A 21675-nucleotide genomic window follows, 5' to 3' on the forward strand; every position below is an offset into this window, starting at 1 on the left:
TTGGTCCTCTACCATCACACTACATGACAGAACGAACCAACTAAAAATGGACCTCGCAGGACATCTGATCCCATAGCAATCCTGTTCCGGAGGTTCATGTCATGCGGCCACCATCCACTCCTGTTCCTGCAGGGCACCTCATATGGCCGCCACCCGTCCTTATTCAGGCGCCGCACGACCTGTGGCTGCCACCCGTTCCTGTCTTGGCGCCGCACATCCTTCAGCCATCAGAAATAAATGTTGCTGTTCTTGTACATTACATGTCATGATCTTTTTTTTTTCTTTTGTTCTTTTCCCAGTCTCTCGGACTACGACACGTCACAACAACTCAAAATCGGCTATGCGGCACGATGTTTGGCCACGTCTGTTGGCTCATAATCAGACCCCTTTCATGCAGTCTGACGTCAGCATTAATAATAATAATATTAAAAATACATTTTGTTTATAAGCATCTTTCAAAACACTCAAAGACACCTTGCAATCAAACAAGACCAATAAAACCACAGATAAAATTATAAATAATAAAAGAAGAGATGAGTTTAAACTGAGCATGCAATTTTAAATAGGTGGGTTTTGAATGTGGGAAGAGGGTCAATATTATTGATGTCGGGTGGGAGTTCGTTCCAGAGTTTGGGGGCTGGTGAACATTAATCTGTTCACCAGCCAGCTTTGACCAAAACAGTATGTGCATTTTCTGTCATTTACTTAACATTCGTTTTTTTTTTCATTCCTGCTGGACTGTACCTTTTGATTGGCATAAAGAAATAACTTATTTTGAGATTTTGCTGAACTCCTGCCTTCCTTTCCTCCTTTGCAGCACCATTACCAGACTAGGCCTTGAATAATGTGCTGAAGTGATGTCTCAACAGCGTCACCCAACAAAAGTTTCACAATTCTCAACTCTCAGGACTTTTGAGGTTTTTAATTACTTTGAAATGTGTCATGTAATGTATCATAAAGTTCTCTGAAAAGCAATCGTGTCACTGTTGATGTTGTAATTGTCTACCTTACAGACAAAAGCATCTGAAATTTGTTGAGTTTTGTTCACTGGCTCATTCAAAAATCCTAAGACATTAGAAACATCCGCATCTCTCCCAGCTTTCTCCTTCAAGCCTTAAACTCAGCAAATGGCATCCGGAATTCAAGTACTCTACACGAGGCAAGAATTTATGGCTGAGTGGAGCGTGGTGACTGGCAGAGCACTCGTCTCTGTGAGGAATAAAAGCACGATTGAGTCAATTTATTTGTACTGTAACCAAGAAAATAGAACACATTTTATAAGCTTGCTGTGCAGACTAGACCACAGAAATATCTTTGTGTAAATATCTCTGAAGTCATACCTAGCTTTTCCCTGAACTGATTTGGTTGAGGAAATTAGTGGTGCAAATGTGTTTCCCTCCAAATCGATGAATATTAATCTGTGGACAAGCAAGACAGGAACAGTGTTGGCCCACACAAGAAGGGAAACATTTTTATTGTTTTGGTTTGAGTGACTCCCACAATGACCTTCTGCCATGAAAAAAGAGATTAACAGAAAGGCAAAAAGAAGCTTGGAAGGAGATAAATGTAGAAGGATGAAAAAGAAGAGAAAATTCCCAAACTGTGCTGGTTAATTGCATGGGATTGGAACCAGATGCACAGCCGCAGTGACGTTATCAGAGTAGACCTTGAAAGTCCTTTTGGTTTGAGTGGAAGAAGGATTGGAAGACTTAGGGAGTGCTAGATTGGAGGGATGACAAAGACTGATAAAAAGACAGATTAAATGGTATTGTGACATGAGTGAGAGCACACAGAGAGGAGAATGAGGGCAATGACTAATATTTGGACAAGAAAACAATGGAATACAGAAAGATGTGGTCAAATTTGACTTCCATATGCTGTCAGTAAATCCCGCACGCGTTGTAAGAATGATCGTTCGCCAGTTCTCAAAGAAAAATGCAAACATATTGCTCGAGGAGTCTGCACAAGCTCATCACAGACTGGTAAATATAACATCCAATTTACAATCTGGGTTTGGAATATCGGCACTGAATCAAATTTATAGTTGCATGACTTAATAAAATTGCAATTAAAATCATCCCAGTTGAAAACCCTCAGCACAGAAACAGATTTTGCAAGTGATTTTTCACGTTTTACAGGTCACACACAAATACAGAGTTTATCAGAGGAGTATAAGTATGTCACAGGACGGCACTTTGCTTTTCACCTCTCTTCCAACCACACACACGCATACACACACAGACGCACAACATAACCTGGCTCTCAAATTACCTTTGAGTCTGACCTTTATCCACTGAAAGGTTTTTGGTTCAGTTTCTGAGGGAAGCCTCCTCCTGTGCCAGGGTTGTACCATTTGTGATTAGTGGGTGGATCTTAGTGTGATGGGGCCCTGGGGCCGTCTCTTTTATAATTACACTGCATCCCTGGGGAGGGACCCTGGAGTGACAGCAATATAGCTCCCATTTTTACCAGGTCAGATTCAGCGATTAAGCACATCCTGTACACTGCCAGTGGCCCTTTCCTTTTAAAGATCAATTCCCTTGCATGCTGGGGCACGGGGACCAGGTCCACTTAACCAGTAGGCACCTGTTCGCCAACCTAATGCATGGCTGTGAGGCCAGTTGATAACACTAACAATACGACGCACGGGGTTCCCTGAACTTTTGTCAGGTATGGAGAACTTTTTCAGCAGTTGGAAAAATACTGTACATATGGGATATAGGCATACAGATGCCTAACCCTGTTTTGTCAGTTTTTAAGTTCCCGACATCATGGAAGAGGAATCTAGAATATTCACACACTGGTGAAAACAAGAACATACACAGACATAAAAAAAAAGAAAAGAAAAGAAACACAAGATGATTAGACCAAACAAACAAAACAAAACAAAAAAAAGTCAGCTGTCAATGCCATGTGCATTGTTATCCTCTTTCTGTAAAAAGTTCTGTTTCATATCAGGTCTTATTACCGGTATATTGAATTGGCCCTGTGAAATACTTCACTTGCCCTGCATATGAATGTCTGTGGCCTGGATTTTTTCATTTGAGCGAAATCAACATGAGCGATTCAGAATCACATATATGTAAAAGCTGAACATTCCTTATGGTTTGGAAGGAATTTAAAATAGTCATGAGCTGTGAACTGAAATTTGAAGATTTTGTTTCCCTCTACATTACCATAAACATAGGATGACGTAATGTAAGACAAATGTGCAACCATACCGACATCACCATGATGCACATTGTACAAGTACTCGACGTCCAGACTTGGAACTCTACTTCTGTTAAATTGGATGTAAATCTTTTTAGACAAATAGAAACTCTTCAGTTACGAAGTATTACATAAGCAAGCATAATTTAAAAAAAATGGTTATTACATTTATTTGAATCTTGCAGCATTATTTTATAGGAAATGATCAAAAGCTCACTGGAGGCTTATAACAAGGACAGGTTGAAGGTTTTCCCAGATTGGTTCATTATCCATCATTAACTGTTCTCTTTTGCAGTCTTTTTTCTTCAAATATAACAATTTTAAGCAGATAAAAGATAGATTCAAGAGAGTCAAAGACTCCACTTTAAGAGGCTGTGGAATATTTGATGATGTTCTCTCATCATGCAACCGTCTAATGTGCCCATCCAGTCCTGGAAAAAAAAAAATAGATTGCAGCCACAGTTTTTGCAAGGCTGAGTGACAGTAAATGACTTCTTTTGCATGATCTATCTTTTAAGTTTCCAGGCATGTTGACAACACGGACTGAACCCCAAAAGCAGATGATTGTTGTCCAGGAAGAAACCCTTCATCACTGATAGCAGCAGCTGCCTGACTTCTGTTGATAGAGAAGCTGCCGAGTAAAAAGCGTGCAAGCTACAGATGGTACGATGGTGAATTAAGGCACTTTACGTCATTAAATAAAAACACTATCTCTATCTAGATCCCGCATAAGCTAACCTTTCAAGTTCCAGCAAACGACACAAAATATCAAAGACGTTCATTTTGTGTCCGCTTTCCTGAATGTTGGCCAAGATATGTCAAGATTAAAAAAAAAGAAAAAAGAAATAAACGTAAATGAAGTGTTAAAAGATGTTATGTAGTTATCATGCTGAGATGTAAGAGGCTTTAGATGAAAAGAAAGATGCTTTGCATTTTATCCCTTAAGAACAAATTGACTCACAAATCTTGTTGCCTCTCCCACAGAAAAATGCTTCATGTTCCCATGCTCCACTGTGCAGAAATGGGCTATAGGACATAACCTCATTTCATTCTATTAACAACCACTTTGAAATGTAGCACAGTAAAGCAGTGACTATTTTGCATGGCAACATTTGCATCAAAAACACATTTTAAGGGCCAGACTTTCTTAAGTGTTGACAACATTTACTAACGAAGATCTAATATAGCCTCATCATTGATATGAATTATTTTTCTAATGCTGTTTCATTTACCTGTTGTAATACATTGTCACATAGAATGGCACCCAGGAAACTTGCTAACAGGAGAAGAACGACAATAACTCAACATCATAGATAACTACAGTACATTCTGCATACATGGGCGTAAATGGGCCTGAGGCAAACCCAATCATGGGCCTCGCGACATTTGTGGACTGCAAACATTTTGCATATGGTTGTTCATCAGCAATTCAAAAGTGTATGTCTTATTAACATTATATGTACGTATTTTTGTGTTAGTGCACCCTAAGCATCCGTTTAGTTTCAGTTTCACCCCCAAAAATAAAATAAAATTAAAATAAACAGGTCACCTTTAACATATGGTGGCGCATGATCGGCATCACCGGAAGTGGATAGCAGTCAGCAGTCTGCAATTGCAATTGCAGAGCTGCTGCGATATATCGATAACGGTCACTATGACAGAGTTTTGGCCTGTTGCAAAGACTTAGAGCGTGCCAATTCAATTCTGAAAGTGGCTGGTTAATGTTTTACATCACATTCTCAGTAGACACGATATCCGCCTGTGGTCTTGTGGGCGTCTACATTAACTTTTCTATGACTTGCTTCTGTATGTCTAGTGCAGAAGTGACTAGAAATGATCACTGAAACACAGTTCCCCCAGCCAAGTCATTCATTTGCAAGTGAATTCAAATGGCATTACTGAACTCTTTACATTCACTCTTCACTCCCTAAAACTCTGCATACCATCATCTACGGTACTCTATACCGTTGGGCACAGTAACATCTGTTTCCTCTCTTTTCCTCTGTGTCCCTACGGACATTCACTCAAGTGGAGCAGCCACCGCATAGAACACTGCTCTTTAATACACACACACACTCATACACACACACACACACACGTAGTTTGCACACATAAATCTTGGCACCAACATACTTTCAAAATGTTGAGTTCACACGCAAGCCATAATGAATGCGTCTTTGCCTCTTCTTACTTGTCACTTAAACTAGAAGGCTGCATGTCCACATATCTAGCAATGGATTTCTGGAGAGAAAATACAGTGGTAGGCCAAAGGTTGTTGAGAAATGATGAATGAGCAGGTTAATGTGTGGTTGGAATCCGGGCAGTCTACTTCACAGTATTCCAATGGAAATCAAATTCACATCGGAATTTGTAACATTAACCAGCAGTGTATGCAAAGCATTCAATCAGGGGTTGCCAACCTTTTTGAGACTGACAGCTATTTCTTGGGTACTGATTAATATGGAGGGCCATTAGTTTGAGTCACACTTCTGAAATAGAAAAAATAAGGTCAAAATGTATTCTTATTAGTAGTAGTCATTAATATCGTTTAACTCTGTGTAGTTATTGAAAGTCATTCTCGCCTGCGACTAGGACTAGTGCAATGGAGTTCCTAAAAATCCAGGTTATGCAACCTGATTTCACTGAAATGAACTCACACAACTGTTGGGACTCACAAAAAGACAACAGAAACTGCACAGAATAAACACTGACAATTGTATGAAACAAATAGTTTCAAGTAATGCGTCAGAAATTGTCAACCATTTGAAATAGAACAAATAACTGAATCAAGAGAATTTAGCATTTTTATCATTAAATAATGATTTCGGGGTTTTGAATCGTCAAACTATTTACATGCTTGCATTGGTTTTCTCCACGTCAACCGGCTTAATACCATCTTCCAAAAACATGCACGTTAGGTATGAAGATTTGAAATTGTCCATACCCTACAGATAAGAATGACTGGACAGCTGATTTTATACATACTTTTTAGAAAGAATTTGTTTAGATGAAGGGATTTGTTACATCTTGAAGTTAAATATTTTCATCTTGTTTTGATCATCTCAAATGCATGGATTTACAGGTTATGTATGTTTTTATGGATCTTGAAATGCAAAGGGGAATGAAGGTGCTCAGCTGGATGCTCTTTGCTTATTTCAGCTACTTCTCGAGCTTACTTAAGTTTGATTTGTGTGTTCTTTTCTTTTTTTCTGTATATTTTGTTTTGTTTTCATGCTTGTGCGTTTTTGACATGTATAAAAATGAGTCATTCAAACAACTGGTTTGAATATGAGCGTCTATGATTGTTTCTGTATGTGACCTGTATTAGCTGGATGGACAGCTCACCTGCCACCCTAATGAAGATAAAAAGTACATAAAATGTATGGATGGAAAAAAAAGCCACAGTCAAAGAGAAATTCTGATAGCTAATCAACCAGTAACAGTTGATGATTATTTTTCTCTCTCATTTTTCTGCCATAGTTTTGCAGCAGAACTCATTTTGGAACAAAACCTCGGCACAAATTGACTGGGCAGAACATTTTGCAAGCAAGTGCAAAGTCAATTTGAGCTCCAAATGAAAAATGTAGATAAACATCAGTTTGAGATGGTTGATAGATGTCATTATTTATACATGCAGCTCAACAGAAGTGCAGAGTCAATCCTTTTTGCGTCAGGAGATTACTGAAATTCCCACAGGGGAATAAAAGTTTCTCCTCAGCATCCTGAGTATGAAGGATACAATCTGGGAAGTACATAAAAGAATTTGTCAATCATTCACTATCAAAGACACAACCTGAAGCAAATATGCATTCCTTGCTTTCTTGAAGGCAGCTTCTATGCCCAAAAGTCTTCTTTGCTAAAAACCCAAATTTCTTTGCTCGTTCCAATTATAAGTCTGCAATTGATTTTGATGTGGGCGCATTTGTGTCTACATCTAAAGTTTATTGTGGAGGGCCAACGAAGGAGGGGGACCAAGCTATTTTAAGTATTGGGCGACTGAGTAGTTGTTAGAAAGCAGCCGCAAGAGGCCAACTCTCCCTGAAGTGATGAACTGGACTTTTTTTTTTCTTTGCCTCAGAGCTTTTTGTTGCCAATTTGGTGGTGCCTTTGGGATGCAACGCTTCTATTTTTCTTCCCTGCATCTCAGGCTGGAGTCACCTGGGATGCAATTAATTAATTAGAATCGGTGTGCCAAGATGGGGAGGGGTTTGAGGTGGTGGGCACATGTGTTTTGTGGTGCGCTGTGGTCGATGTGTTCAGGGTGAGTGAAATTAATAATAGAGAGGGCAATTCATATGGGGAGTCAGGGCTTAATAGACGTGGAGTGAGGTTATATTGTCAGGGGATGGTATGAAGGTGCACAGACCCCCAGCTGCTGGAACAAAAGGGCCTTTGTGAGGGGAGGGGGCAGCTTACAGTACACACTTCATTCTGCTGCAATTATGCACAATAGTATATTGCATGGAGAAAGTGATAGTTTTTTTATTATATTACCTGTAAGATGCTCGTCTGTTTCAAGAAGGATGCCCATCCCTCGAATTGCACACATGGCCCTTGATCAAACTGATTCATCACCACTGATATTTTTTTTTCTTTAAATATATCTTACTGTTTGACATGGCTTGAACTACTGTACATCAGTTTGGTATGGTTTTGTAAACTAAAGGTGAAGAATAGAGTTTCTATCCTCTTGGTGAATATTACAGGATACCTTTTGTATTTTTCACATAGGGACTGTATATTTAGTCAAATTTACAAGATGTTATTATAAAAGTAATGCTCATAGGGGCTGGACGGCATACAACACTTCAGCATTGGTAAGATATTTCAGTGGTGCTTTAATTGACACTCATAATTCAAATCAACCGTATGTCAAATCATTTAAAGGAAAGACATAGCACTCTGATTGCTCATCATATTAAAAATATATTAACATACCGAAAGAGTTGATCTGACATTTGTGTAGAAGGGAATTTCTTTTTATCAGCATTCCTATTTTACATACCAAAGGTAATTCTAGCTCTGATCTGACTAATATCCATCCATCCATCCATCCATCCATTCTCTGATCCGCTTTATCCCCACAAGGGTCATAGGGTGTGTTGTAGCCTATCCTAGCTGTCTTTGCGCAGTAGGCAGGGGACACCCTGAACCGGTTGCCAGCAAATCGCAGGGCACACACAGACGAACAACCATCCGCGCTAACACTCTCCCTAGGGACAATTTTGAGTGTTCAATCAGCCTGCCATGCATGTCTTGGGAATGTGGGAGGAAACCGGAGTACACAGAAAAAAAAAACACATGCAGGCATGGGCAGAACATGCAAACTCCACATTGCAAGCTGGGATTGAACCCACAACCTCCGCACAGTGAGGTTGACACGCTAACCACTCAACATGACCAATATTACACACAAAAAAAAATGAAGAGGCTTATCTGTGGATGTTCTCTGTGTGCTACAAATATCTGTCCCTGCTTATACAGGTCCAGAAAATGTGTCATTTGATTATTGCCATTTATTTGTGATTTTGAAAATGATCACTACTGCAGAATTTCCCACGTGTCAAGAAATTATTCTTTGTGTCATTCATTTATTTATTCAACCTTTTATTTGAAGAAGGAAATTACTCTGCTTTTATGGGCCATGCTGTGCTTGAAAAGAAAACAGGCGAAACACGAGGAAGGAGAAAAAGCAACTGTAATGGGAGTGAAACAGTCGACCACTTTATGATGCCCAAATCAGTCGCACGGACACAGTGACAGACTTTATGAACACTTAATGGAAATCCAAACACTAAACCAAAGGTAAGTTGCTCATAATTTCCTCCCACCTGGTTTCCCATAATGAAAGCCGAGCGCAGCATGACCAACCGAGACTCTCTAATTCTGTATTTTAAAAAAAAAAAGGTTATTTGCTACAAGGTAAATAGAGTGAACTTAATCAAGTCTGACTAACGATGACGACATGTTTTTGACTATATTCCCACAAATATAACAAATACATTACTCAACATGATTAGTGCTGATTAAATTGCCCAAAGCATACAGGATCTGTTTTCAGCTAAACTGCAAATTTAGCAGGATGTGTCTTGAAACTCCGAAAGCAGATTATCATCATGCATGAGCTTTTTTTTTCCTTTCTATAATCATGTCATTAACTTTCATGCGTCACCCACTGTATATAGAAATCCAAAGTAGATGTTAAATCATTCAATTATTTCTCATGGTCTCCTCAAGGTATCACCAACCTTTTTGAGAGTGAGAGCTTCTTGTCTACCGGTTTGATATATGAATAATTCATAATATTTTCAGACACAGTTCATGTTAATGATGACTCGCCATGACAAGAAAACATTGTTTTTTCTTTTTCCCCCCCTCCCACAGATTTCTGCCAGTGTTTGCATTTTCAAATGACCCTTTTGACAACTTTCCTAGAAAATCACAATGTTCTATCACCGGTTAGGTCATTTTAGAACAGCCTTGCGGGCTATTCATATGGTCCTCATGTGCTACGTGGTGCCTGCGGGCACACACGTCGTGTTCGCGCAGTGTGTAGTACAATCTCTGTACATTTTATGCAGCTCTTCCATAATTGTGAACGATCTGAAATTATTTTCATACCCTGCACCTTCACAAGAGCAGAAACCTTCGGAAAACATGGCTGTCTCATTCAACTTAATTGATGTAAGTTTATTACCAAGTGTCTTTTGAAGCGCCTTCCCAGCTGTAAACTGTTGCCACTTGACAAGAAGACATATACTGTAAATCAAGCCATCTATTAAATGATGACATATTTATATGTTTCCCGCTGTAATTGTCCTCTTACGGGGTGAGGGAACGTGTTGCGTTAATCTGTTGCGTAAAAACGTTTTATGCTTTGAGCTTGGATATTTGTCATTTCAGGCAAGTGTCTCTTTTCATTAAGTATCACAGCATCAGCCGCAGCATCCGGTGGGGTGTGGCGCAGTTACACACTTCTGTCTCTGATTACTGATAATGAATGAATGATACATGTAATCATAACAGAACCACAAATAGACGAGGCCTCATTCATTATCATGTTGAAACGTTATCTTGTAATTACTTTTTGCCGCTTTATTGGTAGCGTTTAATTTGCTGCACAAAGTAACTGCACCTTGGCAGATGTTTCAGCAGACACTTATTTGCCTCGAGAGAAACCTATGAGGTTTATTTGTACAAATCAAACCACATGACAGATACGCCTGTGAAAAGATGTTCAATGAATGTTGCCGCATCCAAAACACAGTACCGTCTCTCTCTTCTCTTCCTTCCCTATTCTGCATTCCACGCCTGCTTTGATTATTTCTGCTTTTCAATTCCTTTGCCTCCTTTTTGAGTTGCACTTCTGCTCCCATCCCCATGTGCTCATCCTCTCCCGCTCACAGACTCTGGTCTCACGCTGTCATGGCTCACCACAAATGAGCATTCTGAATGTTCACACAGCCGACCGATCCGCAACCCGATTGGGAACTCATTCACCCTTCACCACAGCACTATTCTAATTAGTCTGTTAAACTAAGTTTCACGAGGAGAGACTTCACATTTTGCCTCACCATTCCCCTGTCTAACTCTGCATTCGTGTGAGCAGAGGTTAATTATATTCATACAGCTCACTATATTAAAAAAGAAAAGTGTCTCTCTGAGTAGTCTCAAAATAGCCAACTCTCGTGGTGTGTTTCCAACCTTCTGAACTGCGTTTCTTGATACTTTTGCAAGATCCTGCCTTTGTGCTTCACTTTTGACAAGCGAATTTGGCTCACAAACCTCTGGAATTGTGCAACAACGACCTGAAATATGTCAGAATTAGCAATTAAAAAGCTATAAAACCAGGAATAAAACAGAAAAATTGGACTTAGTCTTGACGACGCTGCCAAATAAACTGCACGTTAATGGCCTACATTATAAACATCTCTTTGTGTCATAATTGAAGTCTGTCAAAGCGCGAAGCTTCAACAAAGTGATTCCCGACTGCAACATTGAAGGAGCTCCACGGATTTCTGGCAATTACTGGCTGTTTATTACATTTAGCAACAATCTCCTATCTCCTGTTATAAGACTGGGCTAAGGTGTAGGGTGGAAGCCTTCCAAAGAAGAGCATCCTTGCCCAGCAACATTTTGCAAAAGCAAAAGCAAAAGCAATCTCCGAGATGCTCTACATGCGGGATAATTCATGCAGGTGGTCCAATGAAACCAAGAAAAAGTATGTTTGGTGTGAACACATCGCAACTCATCACCAAAACAAGACCACACCTACAGTGTTTTGTTAAGTGCTTTGTTACAGCTGCCGCTGTTGTGAAAGCGCTATATAAATCAGCATGTATTGTATTGTATTGTGAAACTTACGGATGGCTTATTTGAGGCTGTTTTCCTTGGAAACTAAGGGGTCTTGGTCAAATTGGTAGGTATTATGAACAGTCGTTATATGTGTAGTGATCTGAAGAGGACAGTGCACAGGAGACTCTCTCACAATCTTACAGATTTGGATTTTTTAAAGATGAGAGGTGAAATGTAGTGTGGTTTATGTCTGGTTTTTCGTAGTTAAAAAACAAAGAAACGGCATGCCGACAGGTAGTCTATTGTAAAAGGGCAAAGTCATTTGAACTGCATTTCACAGGACATCCGATCTAAGATGTTCGGGGTAAGTGAGGTCAAATTGGTACATTTTGGGCCTTTTTTTAAAATTTGTAATCATCTAATATCCCTCTTATTTGACTGTAGCTGATCAAAGAAATGCATGGAAATATAGTGAAACTCCTCTACAATGATACGTACATGAGCGAAAATACCCCCTAGTGTGAAAAATCTTCATACATTAACACTATTCCCACTTTCCGGCCCCCATAAACGAAAAAAAAAAACAACCCTGTTGCGCTATACGAAGTATTTTTCTCTGCTCTTGCCTCCCGACGAGATTCACTACAACGTAGTCAAATCCAACAGCGACCTCAACTGCTACGTTCGAAAACGGAAACGGCAACACAACCACCACACTGGTTTTCAATTTCGCATTTTTTTCCTTTTTTCTCTACACTAGGCATGTCCAAAGTCCAAAGCAGTTGCCATGCCATACCATGCTCAACGTTTGGAGAAGCGGACAGTTCATGGTTGAGACGAACATTGTCATGCTGGAGGAACCACTCTACTCACCAGGCTCTCTGTGATTATTTTTCCCCTTTTTTCTATGCTCAAGGGGATCATCAAGGGACGCGTTTTGAAACTGTGGATGACATCAAGATGGCAGCTACGACACAGTGTATCCCGGAACAATCATTTCAGAAGTGCATGAAGGTGTGGCTGAAAAGGTTCCTAAAAAACTCCTGAGAAATGACTTATTTGAAATTTGGCTTCTGCGATTGGCTGGCAACTGCTTCAGTGTATCCCCCGCCTACTGCCCAAAGACAGCTGGGATAGGCCCCGGCGTGCCCCGTGACCCTTGTGAGGAAAAACAGATAAGAGAATGGATTCATGGAGGTTTGGATTTGAAATATATGTGACATCAATCGTGGAACTTTTCTGACACACCTCATTCATTTATAGTGCTTATTCGGTTTCCACCATCGCTTCCATTAAGTCCTAAATCTCACTTTTTGGGGTAGTTCCCCTTGTATTTCCTTCGGGGTAAAGTGTTTTCCATTTCAGGCTTTGATACACCAGAACGCCCCTCCGTGAGTCGTCACCTTACCGTGGTGGAGGGGTTTGTGTGTCCCAATGATCCTAGAAGCTAAGTTGTCTGGGGCTTTATGCCCCTGGCAGGGTCACCCATGGCAAACAGGTTCTAGGTGAGGGGCCAGACAAAGCACGGCTCAAAAGACCCCAATGACGACAAAAATAAATGGATCTAGGTTTCCCTTGCCCGGACGCGGGTCACCGGGGCCCCCCTCTGGAGCCAGGCCTGGAGGTGGGGCTCGTTGGCAGGCGCCTGGTGGCCGGGCTTACACCCATGGGGCCCGGCCGGGCACAGCCCGAAGAGGCAACGTGGGTCCCCCTTCCCATGGGCTCACCACCCATGAGAGGGGCCAAAGGGGTCGGGTGCAATGCGAGCTGGGCGGCAGCCAAAGGCGGGGACCCTGGCGGTCCGATCCTCGGCTGCAGAAGCTAGCTCTTGGGACATGGAATGTCACCTCTCTGGCAGGGAAGGAGCCCGAGCTGGTGTGTGAGGCAGAGAATTTCCGACTGGATATAGTCGGACTTGCCTCCACACACAGCCTGGGTTCTGGTACCAGTTCTCTCGAGAGGGGTTGGACTCTCTTCCACTCTGGAGTTGCTCACGGTGAGAGGCGCAGAGCAGGTGTGGGCATACTCATTGCCCCCCGGCTCAGTGCCTGTACATTGGGGTTCACACCGGTAGACGAGAGGGTTGCCTCCCTCCGCCTTCGGGTGGGTGGACGGGTCCTGACTGTTGTTTGTGCATATGCACCAAACAGCAGCTCAGCATACCCACCCTTTTTGGAGTCCTTGGAGGGTGTGCTGGAGAGTACTCCTGCTGGGGACTCCATTGTTCTGCTGGGGGACTTCAATGCTCACGTGGGCAATGACAGTGATACCTGGAGGGGCGTGATTGGGAGGAACGGCCCCCCCGATCAAAACCCGAGTGGTGTTTTGTTATTGGACTTCTGTGCTCGCCACGGATTGTCCATAACGAACACCTTGTTCAAACATAAGGGTGTCCATATGTGCACTTGGCACCAGGACACCCTAGGCCGCAGTTCGATGATCGACTTTGTAGTTGTATCATCGGATTTGCGGCCGCATGTTCTGGACACTCGGGTGAAGAGAGGGGCGGAGCTGTCAACTGATCACCACCTGGTGGTGAGTAGGCTCCGATGGTGGGGGAAGATGCCGGTTCGTCCTGGCAGACCCAAACGTATAGTGAGGGTTTGTTGGGAGCGTCTGGCGGAATCCCCTGTCAGAAGGAGTTTCAACTCCCACCTCCGACAGAGCTTTTCCCATGTTCCGGGGGAGACGGGGGACATTGAGTCCGAGTGGACCATGTTCCGTGCCTCTATTGTTGAGGCGGCCAATCTGAGTTGTGGCCGTAAGGTGGTTGGTGCCTGTCGTGGCGGCAATCCTCGTACTCGCTGGTGGACACCAGCAGTAAGGGATGCCGTCAAGCTGAAGAAGGAGTCCTATCGAGCCTTTATGGCCTGTGGGACCCCAGAGGCAGCTGGGGTATCGACTGGCCAAGCGGACCGCGGCTTCGGTGGTCGCCGAGGCAAAAACCCGAGCGTGGGAAGAGTTCGGTGAGGCCATGGAAGCCGACTTCCGGACGGCTTCGAGGAAATTCTGGTCCACCATCCGACGTCTCAGGAGGGGGAAGCAGTGCACCACTAACACTGTGTACAGTGGGGATGGGGCGCTGCTGACTTCGACTCGGGACGTTGTGAACCGGTGGGCAGAGTACTTCGAAGACCTCCTCAACTCCACCAACACGCCTTCCTTTGAGGAAGCAGAGCCTGGGGACTCTGAGGTGGGCTCTCCTATCTCTGTGGTTGAAGTCACCGATGTGGTTAAAAAGCTCCTCGGTGGCAAGGCCCCAGGGGTGGATGAGATCCGCCCGGAGTTCCTCAAGGCTCTGGATGTTGTGGGGCTGTCCTGGTTGACACGCCTCTACAACATCGCGTGGTCAACAGGGAGAGTGCCTCTGGATTGGCAGACCGGGGTGGTAGTCCCTCTTTTTAAAAAGGGGGACCGGAGGGTGTGTTCCAACTACAGAGGGATCACACTCCTCAGCCTCCCTGGTAAGGTCTATTCAGGGGTGCTGGAGAGGAGGGTCCGTCAGGAAGTCGAGCCTCAGATTGAGGAGGAGCAGTGTGGTTTTCGTCCCGGCCGTGGAACAGTGGACCAGCTCTACACCCTTAGCAGGGTCCTTGAGGGTATGTGGGAATTCGCCCAACCAGTCTACATGTGTTTTGTGGACTTGGAGAAGGCGTTTGACCGTGTCCCTCGGGGAGTTCTGTGGGGGGTGCTTCGTGGGTATGGCGTACCGAACCCCCTGATACGGGCTGTTCGGTCACTATACCACCGATGTCAGAGTTTGGTTCGCATTGCCGGCAGTAAGTCGGAACCGTTTCCAGTGGGGGTAGGACTCCGCCAAGGCTGCCCTTTGTCGCCGATTCTGTTCATAACCTTTATGGACAGAATTTCTAGGCGCAGCCGAAGCGTTGAGGGAGTCTGTTTTGGGGGCCTCAGTATTACATCCCTGCTTTTTGCAGATGATGTGGTGCTGTTGGCTCCTTCAAACGGGGCTCTACAACTCTCACTGGAGCGTTTCGCAGCCGAGTGTGAAGCGGTTGGGATGAAAATCAGCACCTCCAAATCTGAAACCATGGTCCTCAGTCGGAAAAGGGTGGATTGCCCCCTCCGGGTCGGGGAGGAGATATTACCCCAAGTGGAGGAGTTTAAGTATCTTGGGGTCTTGTTCACGAGTGAGGGCAGGAGGGAGCGAGAGATCGACAGGCGGATCGGTGCAGCGTCTGCTGTGATGCGGACGTTGTATCGGTCTGTCGTGGTAAAGAAGGAGCTGAGCCAAAGGGCAAAGCTCTCAATTTACCGGTCGATCTACGTCCCAACCCTCATCTATGGCCATGAGCTATGGGTCGTGACCGAAAGAACGAGATCCCGGATACAAGCGGCCGAAATGAGTTTTCTCCGCAGGGTGTCCGGGCTCTCCCTTAGAGATAAGGTGAGGAGCTCGGTCATCCGGGAGGGGCTCAGAGTCGAGCCGCTTCTCCTCCACATCGAGAGGAGCCAGATGAGGTGGCTTGGGCATCTGATTCGGATGCCTCCTGAGCGCCTCCCTGGTGAGGTGTTCCGGGCATGTCCCACCGGGAGGAGACCCCGAGGAAGACCCAGGACACGCTGGAGAGACTACGTCACCCAGCTGGCTTGGGAACGCCTCGGAATCCCCCGGGGAGAGCTGGAAGAAGTAGCTAGGGAGAGGGAAGTCTGGGCTTCCCTGCTAAAGCTGTTGCCCCCGCGACCCGGCCCCGGATAAGCGGTAGATGATGGATGGATGGATACACCAGAACGATAAAATGTAATGAGTCTGGTCTATTCTAGTTGAATTTAACTACTGTCTTACGGAGACAATGCAAACTTGATGAATGTATGCTTTCAAATAATATTCTATTACATTGGCAGATCTGAAACAGGCAGGTGCACAAAGAAAAGAGGGGGTAACATTGGACTTTTGTCATTCTGCAACAATGGTTCGCAAACAATGACTGGGTGATAGAAAAGGGTCCCCTTCACAACAATATGGGACAATTTTATCTATGTATACAGTCAGTCCACCTGGCAGCACACTGTTGAGTTACAGGCTTTTTTTCTTTTAAATATGATGTCTGCAAGGGGCCATTAACTGATTTTTTTTCATATTAAGCTTTTACATCATCACTAACAACATTCACAACTAAAAGGAAGGTAGAAAATCAAATACAAAGTTAGATGTCTCATTTTTATCTTGTGGAAGAGACACAAAGCAGATGTTCACATTTTTTGGTGACTGTGATTTAAAGGGGGGTTCACACGGCACACATTTGCTCCGGCGCTGCACCGATGTAGTTTCTTGCGATATATTTTACACCGCAGCAAATTGTCACTCACATTATAAATGACGATAATCTTGTTTTGTGGACAACACAGTTAAATTTTCAATTCCTATAAATACATACACAATAATTTTCAACAGATAGGAATCTCCAATTAATTTTTCATGTCTGTGTTAGATTCATTTAGCACTGAAAATAAGTTATTCTTATGAGTCTTGCAAGATTAACTGAGAGAGAGAGAGATTTTAAGTGCTTCATGGAAGGACGCGGTCCATCATGACTGAAATGTTAGTGGAAAACATGAGTAAGGTGTCATTCGGTTTACAGAATCCCTTTTCTGTTTTTTGAATGACCTCTTGCCATTCCAGCATTTGGTCGGAATTATGCGAGGTCATCACATTCAAGGTCGCTTTGCATTCATGTGCTGGATTCAGCGGGACCAATGGAAGTGTTCAACTGGATATTCCACAATGTTATAAGAGAGTATAAGAATTCTTGAAGTGGTTGAAATGCAGCAGAAATACGTGTGTCAATAAAAGGGTCACAGAGTTATGATTCCCTCACTGACACAGCTCAACAAAGCCTGTTTTTATTTTGACTAGCCACGCCCTCCATGAAGAAGTTATGAGCGTATGGGATTAAAGGGAGGGGAGCTGGCTATATGAGAAAGGCCGGGTGACCACAGTTATGTGCCTAAGTGTCTTTGACCCTGTGAGGTGCTCTGCTGGGTGCGTGTGTGTTTGTGTGTATTTTCAAGCAAATTAGTTATAGACGCCATTAAACTGTGAAAGTCTAGAGGTAGAGCTTTATGGTGCAACATGCCTTCAGCTGTCAACGCTGCTGCCTGACCACTGATACAGCTGCTTAAATGTTGGGAACACAAAACAGATGATAGACTCTTAGTCTTACCAGATATGTGTGTGTGTGTGTGTGTGTGTGTGTGTGTGTGTGTGTGTGTGTGTGTGTGTGTGTGTGTGTGTGTGTGTGTGTGTGTGTGTGTGCGTGCGTGTGCGTGTGTGTGTGTGTGTGTGTGTGTGCGTGTGCGTGCGTGCGTGCGTGCGTGCGTGCGTGCGTGTGTGTGTGCGTTTGTGCGTGTGTGTGTTAAACATGGGCATGTTTATAGGGTGATCATGAATACACGTGTGTGTGTGTGTGTGTGTGTGGGTCTGAGGACTCCTTATAGAATTTTGGGCGGTGGTGTTTGCAGCCTTGGTGGTAAGGTTGACGAGGGTTAAACCCAACTTGTTTGAAACAGGATTAACCCTTCGTCTCATGTGTAGTGTTTGTGTGAGGGTGGCTCACATTTTCGCCATTTCCTCACGTTCACGCCACAGCATTGCTGAAGGCCACCAGCAGGCAGCTGAAACCTGAGAGGTATTTTTGTTGTGCTACTAAATGTGCTTTCTTTTATTTGGTCAAATTTTAATGAGAAATCTGGGGGATGTTTTCTTTGGATTGCAAATTGCCTTTCTGCAGGAGAAGCATGAGTCAAAAGTAAGACTTACATCAAGACATCTGGCCATTGTGCCCAGTATGTTTGCAATAATTATACTTTATGGCAATCTATCCATTATCTGATCTGTTCATCCTCATGAGTATCCTGTGTGTGCAGAAGCCTTTCCCACCTGTCATCGGCCAATCGGTGAGGTACACGCTGAACTGTTTGTCTTTGTGTGTCCTGCGATTGGCTGGCAAAAAAACATTCACACTCACAATCACAACTCTGGACAATTTGAAGAACACAATTAACCCACACAGGCACGGGGAGAACATACAAACTCCATATAGGAAGGCAGGGCCCGAATTCGAACCTAAAACCAACTTCACCACTATGAGGGGGAAGGGAGTAATCAGCCTATCACTGTGTCTCTCTCTCTCGCTCTCTCTCTCTCTCTCTCTCTCTCTGTTTTTTCTTTTTCCAATTGTGTCTTTTAGCATACAGTATTCACATTGGGTCTTTTAGCATATTCTGTTCATAGTTGGGAGTATTTTTAGTTTATCTAGCATAACTACTCGTCTTACAGTATAAAACAGAATTGTTTCCATGGCCAGGCTGCCACCTTCACTGCTCCTCTGTGAAACTTAGAGGTGTTCATTGTGAGAGCATGGCTGCACTGCACAGAGCACTTAGTCTCATAAATGTGGCACAACCACCCGCAAAAATTTCTCGATCCCATAGTCTTTTCCCAGGACGCAAATAGGTTTTTGGGACTCCCCCCACTCGACAGACAAGTACACACAGCTGGAAAGTGAAAGATGCTCAAAGGGTGGAAGTAAAATGTGACTGCAAATGGTACTGGTGTTCTCCTGAGAATACATAAAGCTTTGGCAGTGAAACAGCAAAAACAAGCAGACGGTGAATCATGGAGCGGTAGGTTGAAAACCTGCTTATGTAACAAAGGAATGGGAAAAAATAGGATGCACAGGATAGAAGTGGTTAATACTGAAATCTTATTGAATCCAATCACTGTTCAGGTCAAGGCGTCATTCAAGTCAGTGTCACAATGTGCTAGAAATTGGAAGAATGGTTTGGACAGGTATTGAAGAGAAAATAAATTGCAGGGCAATAGCCCCAGACCACACTGCTTAGTTTACTGGAGGTATCCCCGTATTTTTTCAAGGCAGAGGGAACTGTTCAGTTTGGTCAGTCACAGGTGCAAGGTGCTGGCAACATGAGGCTGGGCCGTGACAACTGTCAAAATGCAACATGAAGGATCAGGGAGCATGTCCATATGGAGACCAGTGGACTCGTGAAATTTACATTATTTTCCTCCCTCAGCTTGCAGATGAAAGACGGGCAGGAGCGCAGGCCCGAGTCAACCCCACATCTTCAGCTAGTCACACTTCGTGGACCATAGCCTTTAGAGAAGCCATCTGACAGCTCCCCGGCATGACCTTGATGATGTCAAGAGAAAGCAACAGGTGCCTCAGGCTCCTTTGACGTTGGTTTTTCAACTTCAAACTTCATATTTGTTTGTCCATGCAGCAGCTAGAATGTAAATGAGTCCTCGAGTCATTGTTTTGGATCCTTCAGATGGCTCAGTGTGGATTAGTTGTCACATGATCACAAAGGACTATTTTGACGACACAGCATATTGTCAGTAATATTTTTGCTTTACTCTGTCCCACATTGTGTTAAAAGAGTGTGACTTAGCCTTGTGGTAGATTCAGTAAACCACAGGCATCGCGCTTTGAAGTGGGAGTGCTTCCTGTGTTATTCTTGCATGCGAATGAGTATCCTGTCCGATCCAGCAGATCCTCCATGAGTAACAACATACATTAAGATAAAAAAGCACATTTACTACCAACATGTGTCTTCCCTACCTCCCTCGCAAACACACTCAAGTCTCAGATAACATTCTAAAACCCCACTGGATCTTTGCAAAGTGCAAATGCTTATAAAAAGTCTATTTTCTACTGTTATAGTCCTGGATTCGATTTCAGATAAACCCGGTTGTCCATATCAGCTATACACATTTCCAGCCGGATGTACAATTGTTGTTCAGTTGAATATTAACACTGTAGATATTTCATTTTCATATTATGACATCACAGTGTGTTTGTCAAACTTGAAGGAGCCTTGGGAAGATACCTGTTTAATTAATATATGGGTGAATCAGTGTTGTGTGTTTCTTCTTCCAAGGTGTACTTATATGCATCAAAACTTGGTTTGAGACCATGACATATATACGCTTTCATAAAAGTGACACAACTGTTCGAAACCATGCAAATTTAATGACATATTACAAATTACTATTGACTATAGTACAGTATAAAAAAAAATACAATTTCATAAAAAAAGCACACACACACACACACACACACACACACACACACATTTATGTGCTCAGCACTGCCACAAATGGATGAAAGTTGCTACTGCGGAAATAGTCCGAATCATTCCACAAAGGATTTACTTATAAAAATGTATTGAAGATTATATTTGGGTCCATGCGCATTCATGCACGAAATGCAATTAAAAACATTTTGAAACATTTAGAGATACACAGATTTATGTGAGATGTGAGTTTTCGCCGCAGGGTGTCCGGACTCTCCCTTTGAGATAAGGTGAGAAGCTCGGTCATCCGGGAGGGGCTCAGAGTCGAGCCGCTTCTCCTCCATATCGAGAGGAGCCAGATGAGGTGGCTTGGGCATCTGATTCGGATGCCTCTTGAGCGCCTCACCGGTGAGGTGTTCCGGTCATGTCCCACCGGGAGGAGACCCAGAGGAAGACCCAGGACACGCTGGAGAGACTATGTCACCCAACTTGCCTGGGAACGACTCGGGATCCCCCGGAGAGAGCTGGAAGAAGTAGCTAGGGAGAGAGAATTCTGGGCTTCCCTGCTAAAGCTGTTGCCCCCATGACCCGGGCCCGGATAAGCGGTAGATGATGGATGGATGGATGGATGGATGGAGATACACATGAGAAATATTTGACTGTCTTATTGATAATGATGCAGTTTACGCTTCAGCCTGTAAAATGCTTCCAGTCTCTCCTATACTGTCATTAATAAACAGAACATTACGATACAGCTTGTTTGGATCTCACTACACTGTTCAGGTGTAATAATGTGGCCAACTAATGTCAAAGAACAAAAATAAAGAAATGGTGGTACCATATTAAAAACTGAAAAACAATCTCCATCTAAATGGGAACTGTAAATGTAATGAGTGTGCTGAAATAAATACCTAGCAGTTGTATGATGTCTGACAGGGGATTAGAGTGCATAAGAATGCCGTTAACAGTCGTGAGGCTCACTCTCACTCACCAACTGCGAGTGGCATGAAAACTACAACAAATGCAGCCAGTCACGCTTGTTGGGGGACTTGACAGAGCTTAAAAAAAAATCCAACAGCTTCTTGATTGAGCTACCAGTCATGAACCCAGAGCCAT

The 21675-nt window shown here is 43.4% G+C and overlaps 2 protein-coding genes across 2 annotated transcripts in view; both read left to right on the plus strand.

Moving 5' to 3' along the window:
• The window catches only part of LOC127606362 (profilin-2-like), a 437001-nt gene that overhangs the window by 113185 nt on the left and 302141 nt on the right, over positions 1-21675 (plus strand). The window lies entirely within an intron of this gene.
• Positions 11850-21675, plus strand: part of LOC127606306 (arf-GAP with coiled-coil, ANK repeat and PH domain-containing protein 2-like) — a 395843-nt gene continuing 386017 nt past the window's right edge. The window contains exon 1 of the mRNA XM_052074531.1: positions 11850-11862. The gene's annotated coding sequence lies outside the window, so the exon portion shown is untranslated. The remainder of the gene's footprint in view (positions 11863-21675) is intronic.

This window comes from Hippocampus zosterae, chromosome 8 (assembly GCF_025434085.1).
Source record: "Hippocampus zosterae strain Florida chromosome 8, ASM2543408v3, whole genome shotgun sequence".
Lineage (NCBI taxonomy): Eukaryota > Metazoa > Chordata > Actinopteri > Syngnathiformes > Syngnathidae > Hippocampus > Hippocampus zosterae.